Here is a 10,599-nt window from a genome sequence, read left to right as displayed (position 1 = left end):
AAAATGTGATACACTATTATAAGACGAAGGGAGTAAAAATAAATGGTGGGATCATGTCTTAAAATGAAAAGTGTCATACTTTTCGTAAATATTCAAACGACGGAGGAAGTATAATTTGAAGAGGGTAGGGCCCATGCTCGTATGTCGGCAATAGACCGGACCCTAACCGTGGACTTCAGTTTTTTAATTCTGTATTAGGTTTCAACTATTGATAAATTGGGTCTTCTAATTGTTCCTCCCACATACAAAACAAAATAAGTGTCTTCTAATTCTAGTATTCAAAAATCAAAACCGAAAGAAAAGAATCAATTTGCCTTTGGAATACTTTTTCTTTTCCACAGAATAGCACTTCAATTTCTTTTCCAACTTTTGGTCTATATTTACGCATGCCTTCAAACCACGTCAAAATTTTGTAGCTTAATTAACCAAAATAAAAGTCCGACTTTTAAAAAACACGAATTTTAATAGAAAATTGAAAGATGTGTCTTGAGTGGGTAAATAATTTTACAAACGGTATTGTAATAGAGTACCACAAAGGATTTTGAGTGTTTTGTGTTATGTTTTGGGTAAATATTATACTCCCTCCGTCCCACTGTAAGTGAGACATTTTTTTTGGGCACGAAAATTAAGAAATCTGTATTTTATGTGTAGGTGAAAAAGTGAAAATGTGTTTAAAGGGAAAAAAATTTACCTAAAAAGAAAAGAGTCTCACTTACAGTGAGACGCCCAAAATAAGAAGAGTCTCAGATATAGTGAGACGGAGGGAGTAGTTGAAAATACAAGAATATATGTATCAAAATGAAAACACCACACTTATTATGGACGGATCAAAATGGCAAAAATAACATTTTCTATAAATGAATAGAGTATGTACCTTGTGTAATACTAATAATATGCTATATTTCAACATAATCGCGAGTTTGCTAAAATTACGACATGTATATATTTATAGGGTAATTAAGCCTAAATACATGAATTTTCAGTCAATTCTATTTTGCACATAAATTAAATTTTTGCCTCCATATACATAAACTTCTAATTGTTTTTTATTTTTCACACGATTATTAATTTTTGATGAATCAACGTGATTGTGGGTAGCTGGAAACTTGAAGTGGCAAATTTATGTCATCATATGATTAATTAAAGTGACGTAGACATAGAACTACATCGTTTAGTATATGAACGTTGAAGTTATGTAGATATTTTCAGTGTACACTAAATAGTACTCTATTCATCCTACTCTAATAGTCCTGTTTTTTTTTTTTTTTTCGGGACGTCCCACTAGAATAGTCATGTTTCTATTTTTGGTAATAATTTTACACTACAATTAAAGAATTTGGCTCCACACACCTTTACACACTTTTACACTCAATAAGCAAGTTTATTAGTTTTTGTACCGAAAAGAAATATGACTATTCTACTGGAACGGATGGAGTATTAATTTAAAGCAATTGATAACTGCATAAAATTAAAATAATTAAAAATTTATAAATTTAAAGATAAAACTTTTAGTTCATATACAAAATTAGAATTCGAGAAAAATTTGTATATTTAATCGCAATTTATGTGTTTAGAAATTTGAAGAACTTCCCTTTAATAATCTTAAACTTTTCTCCCTTTTTAGCTGACAAATGTTTTGTGTCTTTTATAATTATAATAGAGTTATATATTCTTTTTGTACTTCATCCTAATATATAGCTATAGGTTATATGATGTTTTATCACCAAACATCAATATTCCAAATAATTCCAAACCAAATTTTGTAGGTGAATCTCGTATCATTATTACACACCACGTGCACAAAATAACTAATGCAAAGCATTAAAAAGGACCAAAGAAAGAAACCATTAATTATAAAGGATTACACCCAATTTACAACCACATACAACTCTCCAATCCAAGAAGGCCATCAATTGACAATGAAGTCATCAATATAGTACTTCAATAAATATGAGTAATAAAGTTAAGTGTCTTGATTGAAGATGTATTAATTTTTGTTAAAATAATATGATTACAAAAAAAATTATACAACTACCGTTCTAAAAAAATAGTGTTAATTTGTTACTTTTGGACATCTACAAAAAATCACAACATATTAATTTTTATATATCAACTTATTTACCTATTTTATAATATATGACCCACCGCTTTTATCCTCATTATCCACTAAATCACTCACTTACTATGCGAACTTTTCTCGACTTAATCAATTTTATTAAAATTCATACAAAAAATTTCTCCTATATTTTTTTGTAAACTTTGTAGACCGATGAACCGGCCAAAAGTTGGAGCTTTAGGATTAGTCCAAAATTTTCTATATAACCCGAAACAAAAATGGCCCAAAATTGAGGAGGTCAGCTCAAAATTTGAGTGGACTAGACCAAGTAATATTTTTACCTAAAATCACTTCATGATCAATTTAGGTGACGTCCCATGTGGGTAATTTTATTCATAGTCCCGTTTTACTCGGTATAACATTCGACTAAAATAATAATAATAAATAAATATGAATTTATTATTTCACCCTATAGTCCATAACCCCAAATTAAATACCCTAGAGCCCCAAAAAATTTAGTAAATTTATTATTCAAAGTACTTTCGTCTCTCTCTGTTTCTTCAGCAATCTCCCTAAGAAGTAGAGGATCCATTTCATTCACCACGACTGACTACTCACATTGCTCAAATGAACGAAACCCCACCCTTTTGCCTATTCATCGCCCACGCCTTATTGTTATAGTCATTGTACTTCATCATATACAATGCCCATTTTCTCCAATTATTATGCTAGGTTACGAGCTTGTGATATTGATAAAACATGTTATTGTGAAAAGTTTTCAACTTTAGAGAGACAAGTGTGGGTAGGAAAAGAGGGAGATTGTGAAAATGTTGTGTGTATGAGGAAAGGAGTGATCTTGGGGTTGTCGACGAGTCCGCGGCTATAGGTATTGGGTACCCGCATCAAATATGTGAATACTCACACGCCCAATTATTTATTTATATTTTATTCCCAATTTTATATAATTATTTAATGTTTATGATTATGTAGTGTTTTCATAATTAAAAATGCAAGTACCCTCATTTTACGGGTAAAAATACCATTAATTTGCAGGGATTCAAATAAGTGCGAATAATGCGGGTATTCGCATAAGTGGTGCAGGACATGGGAGGGCAACATAATTGAAGAATTTTGCGGAACGGGTATCTACAATTTGCGAGTACGATATCCGATCCGCCCCAAATTTACACCCTTACACTCTTCGCCTACAAAAAAATAATCCTAAATGAAATAACACGAGTTTTAATAAAAATAATTAAATATATTGTGAATCGAGAAAGGATATTGTGAATGGAGAAATTAAATACTATAATAATAATAACAACAACAACAACAACAATAATAATATTGTGAATGGAGAAATTAGCTTTTCATGTGAAAGTATTTGTGAAAGTTCCAAAATAGCTAAAAAAAGATGATTTCTTATGAACGAGAGTATCTTCTTATATAAAGGGAAAAGATGCAAATTGGCCCCCGAAGTAGTAGCCCCTATAGCGTATAACCCCTCTTACTCACTGTGTGTGCAACTAAACCCCTGAACTCCGAGAAAAGGGTGCAAATTCCCCCTTCTGACTAACGGCTGTTAACGACGTTAGGTCAGAGGGGGGAATTTGCACCCTTTTCTCGGAGTTCAGGGGTTTAGTTGCACACACAGTGACTAAAGGGGGTTTTACGCTATAGGGGCTACTACTTCAGGGGCTAATCTGCACCTTTTCACTTTTTTATGGGTTAAGTACCAAATACCCCCCAACGTTGGGGCCCCTATCGCGTATAGGACCCTATAGTCAGGGTAAGCGCTGTTTACTACCTCAACGTGGCTAAACCTAAGCAAATCCCCCCTGCGTTAAGTAACCGTTGGGGGGGTATTTGGTACTTAATACCTGACTATATGGTCCTATACGCGATAGGGGCCCCAACGTTGGGGGGGATTTTGCTTAGGTTCCGCCACGTTGAGGTAGTAAACAGCGCTAACCCTGACTATAGGGTCCTATACGCGATAGGGGCCCCAACGTTGGGGGGTATTTGGTACTTAACCCTTTTTTAATTAACTCTCATCTCTCTCACTCAGCCATCTTTCTCTCTCGGCCACTGCACCGCCGCTAACGGTGGTTAAATCACCAAGTTGTAGGATCATCTTTTATCAGCAACATAAACGATTAATCCATCAAATCGACATTATATAGAAATAGCGAAAATAAGGAGGTTATGATCGTTACATTGTGAGAGGCGTCAAATTTGGCGATGGCGCTGACGCCTTGCCAAACATCACAAACTCGGGAAGCTTCGAGGCGGCAAGCTTGCTTCTGCAGTGTGATTTGGGGGCGACCTTCGCGCTGTCTTTTGTTGAAGCAAAGCACAGAGGACGACCGCAAGTTTGCTAGAGAGCAGCCAGTGGTGATGGAGAGCGTGCGCGGTGCTCTTCGTTCGAAATTCGAGCGGTGGAGGCAGGCCGGTGCTAAGGTTCAATCCTTCGTCCTCTTCAGAGGAGAATTGAGCAGGAGACGGCTTTCCAGCCGGGTGCGGCTGCACTGGAGCCATGGATTGGCTGCTTGCCAGCCTTTTAGCAGCGGTGGCAGCGATTTTGCCGTATTTGAGAGAAAGAGGCGACTCCTCATTGAGAAAAGCTAGGGCTCGCGATCTGTCACAGATTGAGATAGAGAGCATGTGGTAGGTGTCATTGGCAGTAGGCGGCCAGTTTGCCGGATATCGTGGCAACGATTTCGGACGGAAGGGGGGAATTAGGGCTCGCCCTTGACGTTGAGCGTGTGCAGCCGAGAGAGCTCCGGGGTTTAGGGCCCAGGAGAGAGAGAAAGGGGTGGCGCCCTCGGCCAGCCTCGTCGGAGCTTAAATCAGCGGCGGCGGCGATCAGATTTTGGAGGAGGAGGGCTCCCTGTTTTTTTGTGCGTGACTTTTTGAGAGAAAAGAGAGATTAGAGATAATTTAAAAAAAAAAGGGTTAAGGTGCAGATAGGCCCCTCAAGTGGAGGCCCTTAGAGCGTTTCAGTCCCCTTACTAACTGTGTGTGCAAATTGGGCCCCGAACTCTAAAAAATGGTGCAGATCGCCCCCTCTGACTTAACACCGTTATGGGCCGTTAGTCAGAGGGGGCGATCTGCACCGGTTTTTTGGAGTTCAGGGGCTAATCTGCACATTTTCCCTTTTTGGAGTTCGGGGGCTAATCTGCACACCGTTCATTAAAAAAATCACATCTCATCTTCTCCGATCAACTTTTCCGGCGTCAATCGCTGTCAGATGAGGAAAATCACGAAATCAAGTTCCCAAGCCCCAAATCGGCGTCATTGCTCCCCAAAATCACATAATTGAAATGGAAACTCGAATTCTCCCTCGAACGTCACCTCCCCCAATTGCAGAATCACCCCCAACGAATCGAACTTCGCCTCGCCGTAGGCGGTGATCGTGACCCCAATCAAGATCGAGATCATGTTGGCCATGGTCTCTGATTTGAAGGCGTCCTTCTTCAACAACACGCCGATAGTGTAGATGGCGACGGGCATCGTCGGCCTTTATCACCGGATTTCGCCGGATTTGAGAGAAAGAGGCGACTCATTATCGAGAAAAGCTAGGCGACTCCTCATCGAGAAAAGCCAGGCGGCAGCGCCCAAGAGAGAAAGAAAGGGGCGGCGCCCTCCGAGGTTTAGGGCCCAAGAGAGAAAGAAAGGGGCGGCGCCCTCCGCCGGCCTCGTCGGAGCTTGAATCAGCGACAACGACGATCAAATTTTGAGCGAGAGAGTTGAATTAATTAAAAAGTTAAAAGGTGCAGATTAGCCCCTGAACTCCGAGAAAACGGTGCAGATCGCCCCCTTGACTAACGGCCCATAACGGTGTTAAGTCAGAGGGGCCGATCTGCACCGTTTTTTTGAGTTCGGGGGCCAATTTGCACACACAGTTAGTAAGGGGACTAAAACGCTCTAAGGGCCTCCACTTGAGGGGCCTATCTGCACCTTAACCCAAAAAAAAAAGGAAAATGTGCAGATTAGCCCTTGAAGTAGTAGCCCCTGTAACGTAAAACCCCTCTTAGTCACTGTGTGTGCAACTAAACCCCTGAACTCTGAGAAAAGGGTGCAAATTCCCCCCTGTAACCTAACGTCGTTAACAGCCGTTAGTCAGAGGGGGGAATTTGCACCCTTTTCTCGGAGTTCAGGGGTTTAGTTGCACACACAGTGAGTAAGAGAGGAGGGGTTATACGCCATAGGGGCTACTACTTCGGGGGCCAATCTGCACCTTTTCCCTTATATAAATTGTGTTCCCTTCGTCCTGCAAAGCTTGACCAGTATTTCATTTCGAATTGTACTGCAAAGCCTGATTACTTTTCTTATATAACAATTTTTTTTTTTCTTTTATTCATATTTTCACCTACAACACTTAAAACACTATATATTAACTCCTAACCTGTATTAAAAAAAAATGATCAAGCATTACCGGACTGAGGAAGTAAATCTGAGTAATAGTTTATTGACCACATGTCAATTATCTATAATACAAGAAAAATATGATATAAATTAAGAATTAAGGATCTGAATTGCTCCACTAATCATACTTGTCCCTCCACATGTAAACAAGGAAGAAGAGCCAAGAGAGCGCGAGCACGAAATCGCCCACCAGCTGCCTCGGCCAATCCCGCGCCAAAACCTCCAACCTCCGCTCGAACCAAACCCTCCACAGCGCCATCGCCAGATGCAGCCCCGCGCATCCCTTGGCGAAGAACCCTTGAAACTCCCTATCCTTCACGAATCCGGCCATGAACACCACGCACCCGATCACCACCAGCAGCAGCCCCGCGAACGAGTTCGACACCCGCACCACCACCTCATCGCGCGCCGTCGACCCCAGCATCGACCTCGCCGTCGCCGCGCCGTGCCCGAACTCCGTGATCTCCTTCAGGTAGAACATGATCAGGATCCCGCACGTCGCGGCGGTCGCCGCGTGGGAGCGTGCAGATCAGGAAGAACGGCGACGAATTCATTCAATCAGAGGTCGGAGGCGAGGCGAGGCTCTTCACCGAATCATCTACTGCGGCATTTGATTTAAGCTCTCGGAGGAGTTGGAGGAGTGTAATCGTGTAGGGCGATTGGGCAACATTCTGATCCGGAATTGGGATTGATGGGTATATAATAATGAAGAATTGATGAGGGAGCCCATATCGGATTGGGATTATCGATGGGAATTGGGGGAAATTTTTGGAACCCTAGCTGGCAAGGATTATTGGAGCGTGTGCATAAGAAGAGTTATGGGAGTTTGGCTTTGGCAGTATCTCTCCAGCTGGATAAATAAATGAGTCAATGCATACTGGTGTGTGACAATACCGATCAACTTGTAGACGGCACGAGTTTAGTAAAACTATTTTACTTTGTTTCGCTACGATATTGTTTCCACTTTCTAGATGACACGAGTTTTTAAGAAAATAACGAATAGTAATTGGGGCATCCATTATGGTGCTACCCATAGTGGATGCCACGTATGTGCCATCTCATCTACTATCTCATTTTTTAACTACCTCATATTTTCTTCACTATAGCACTACCTCACTTTTAACTATTCATGGACCTCACTATCATTATTATTTTACCACTATATATATATATATATATATATATATATATATATATATATATATATATATATATAGGGTGCGGTTATAGTGAGAACCACACTTATCGTGAGAACATAAGAACCATTAAAATCAATGCATCTACTATATAAATAATGCATTCGCTATTAAATTTAATGCATCCGAAATAATAAATTTTTTGCTCCCTTCAGGATTCGAACCCAGGATCTGCATTCATCCACCAAGATGATGCATCCACCGTAGATCTTGATGATCGAATGGTTTTAAATGGTTCTCTGTTCTAATTTTATTTAGTGGTTCTTCTTTGAACCTCTCCCCTATATATATATATATATATATATATATATATATATATATATATATATTTAATTTGGTATTATATTTTATTTTAATAAAATTAATATAATTATATGAATAAATTAATTTATTTAAATAGTACAATTTAATTTTAAAATTAATATAATTATACGAATAAATTATTTTATTTAAATGCTAACATAGAATTTTAAAATTAATATAATTATGCTAACAAAAATTAAATTCAAACGCGCATTTTATGAAAAATTAATTTCTTACAACACACAACTAAAATTAAAACACAAATTTAATACACACAACATCTTAATTTAAATACCAAATGACAAACTAAAAAAACTTAATTATGACACTAATCATCGCCGAATCGCGCCCACACGTGCTCAACCAGATCGGATCGAAGTGGTGATGTATTGTTTTGTCACGTACTCTAGCACCCCTTCTGAGATACTCGTTGAATCATCACATCAAATATAGAGGATAGATGGATTACAACTGTAGATATCTGACAAATTTAAAAGTATGAAGAAGAAAAAACTAGGAAAAAGAAAATAAAGGAAACAAATAGGAAAAGAAAAAGAAAATGAAAAAAAAGAACAAACAGATTGAAATAGAAAAAGGAAACAAATGTATTTTTAATTTTTATATACATTTTATTTCAATAAAATTAATATACTTGCACTAATAAATTAAGTATTTAAATAATAAAATATAATTTTAAAATTAATATAATTATATTAAAAATTAAATTAAAACATGCATATTATTAAAAAAGCTAATTAAATTACAACCAACTTATCAATTAAATCACAAACGATAAAAAAGAAGATAAAGAAAAAAAGCAATGACTACAATAGAAATAGAAGGAAGAAAAAGAAGAAAACAAAAATGAAGAAAAAAGTAAAAATAAACACAAAAAACCGAAAAAAAATAAAGGCAAAGGATGATGCAGTTGGGGCCCGCAAATCAGAATGCTACCGGTAGCAAAATTGCTACCCATCAAAATATTGCTACCCCAAAGTAACTCCTCCACTATGGCACTACCCATGCCACCTAGGATACTACCCCAATTTTTTTTTTTCCATAGTGGATGGCCCTAAGTAGAGTTTGAATCCCACTATCATTGTGAGTGAAGTTTGTGGACTTTACTGCTATAAATAGAAAGTAGAAAAGATATGTGAACGAACAAAACTAATAAAGTAAAAACTATATTGTGAACGAAGGAAGTATAATATATTTAATTTTCTTAATTTAAATTATATTAATTCTTTTTTATATAAAATGACCTTACTCAAATGAAAAATAGAAATTTTTCATCAAAGTAAAACAGATCTTTTGAGGCTCAGGCCCCCAAGTAATTGTTCATAATTAAAAATGCGGGGTACCCACATTTTGCGGGTAAAAATACCATCAATCTGCAAGGATTCAAATAAGTGCGAGTGGTGCGGGTACTTGTATAAGTGATGCAGGACAAGTGAGGGTAGCATATTTAAGGAATTTTGTGAGTCGGGTATCCGCAATTTGCGAATAGGATATTCGACCTGCCCCCGATTTTACATCCTTAATCTCTTCATCCATAAAAAATAGTCTTAAAATCAAACGACACGAGTTTTTTAATAAAAATAATTAAATATATTATAAATGGAGAAAGGATATAAGTGAAACAGATCATTCGAGGCCCTAGGCCCCTAAGTAATTGTTCACTTATTACTTCATCTTTCCCACGAAGCTTGATCACATTATACGAGGATGGACGCCATCTACCTTTATTGATGGTGAACAAGATTATTTTTACGGGCTCAACAAAAAACGAGCCCGACAAATTACCTATATAGGATATCAAACAGTGAGATAAAGTCAGATAGCAAATCTTTGCTATTTGGGCCATAATTTATTGCACAATGCATATAGCTAGAGTTGTTTAATGGTTCAGATTCAGTTAAAATATACTCCTATAAAAATAGTTTTAGTTGTTGAAAGTAGAGATAATATGAGAAGAAGAGAGAATGACATAGAGAGCGTAAAGAGAACAAATCTGTAGGAACCTCTTATTGTAAGGACTAAATGCCTCTATTTATATATAAAAGGTACAAAGTTAGGGTTAGGGTTTAGAGTTAAGTCATTAAGTAGGGAAATATATATAATATTATTACAACCCCCCCTTAAATGACTAACCCTAAAAATATGTTGCCTCATTAAAACCTTGCTAGGAAGAATTCAATGGAACAAATGCCTAGTCTAAGGAAAAAGAGTACAGTTGCTCCCCCTTAAAATGATCATTGTATATCTTTGAGTCGATGCATGCCGATCTTGTGTACTAACTTTCTAAAAGTCGATGTTGGTAACACCTTTGTGAATAAGTCCGCCATATTATCGCTTGATTGAATCTTCATGTATCCTTTGAGTTGCGTGCAATTTGACTCCAAAGAAACTTCTCATTTGATGTTAGAGTTTAGATGTTCATACCTTGTTAAAAAACTCTCCGTAAAAATCCTATGGGAAAAATTCGGTAGAGGAAAAAAGTACAAGACATATATTTACTCATATATTACACTAGTTGTCTCGTTAAAACCCTTAACTAAGAAAATCTCGTAGGAAAAAAACATAGTAAGGGAAAAAGAGTACAACAATTTGGCCTTC

The sequence above is a fragment of the Salvia miltiorrhiza genome, chromosome 2, assembly GCF_028751815.1.
Source record: "Salvia miltiorrhiza cultivar Shanhuang (shh) chromosome 2, IMPLAD_Smil_shh, whole genome shotgun sequence".
In the NCBI taxonomy this organism is placed as follows: domain Eukaryota; kingdom Viridiplantae; phylum Streptophyta; class Magnoliopsida; order Lamiales; family Lamiaceae; genus Salvia; species Salvia miltiorrhiza.
The sequence above is the reverse complement of the archived record's forward strand: the minus strand, read 5'-3'. Positions refer to the sequence as shown.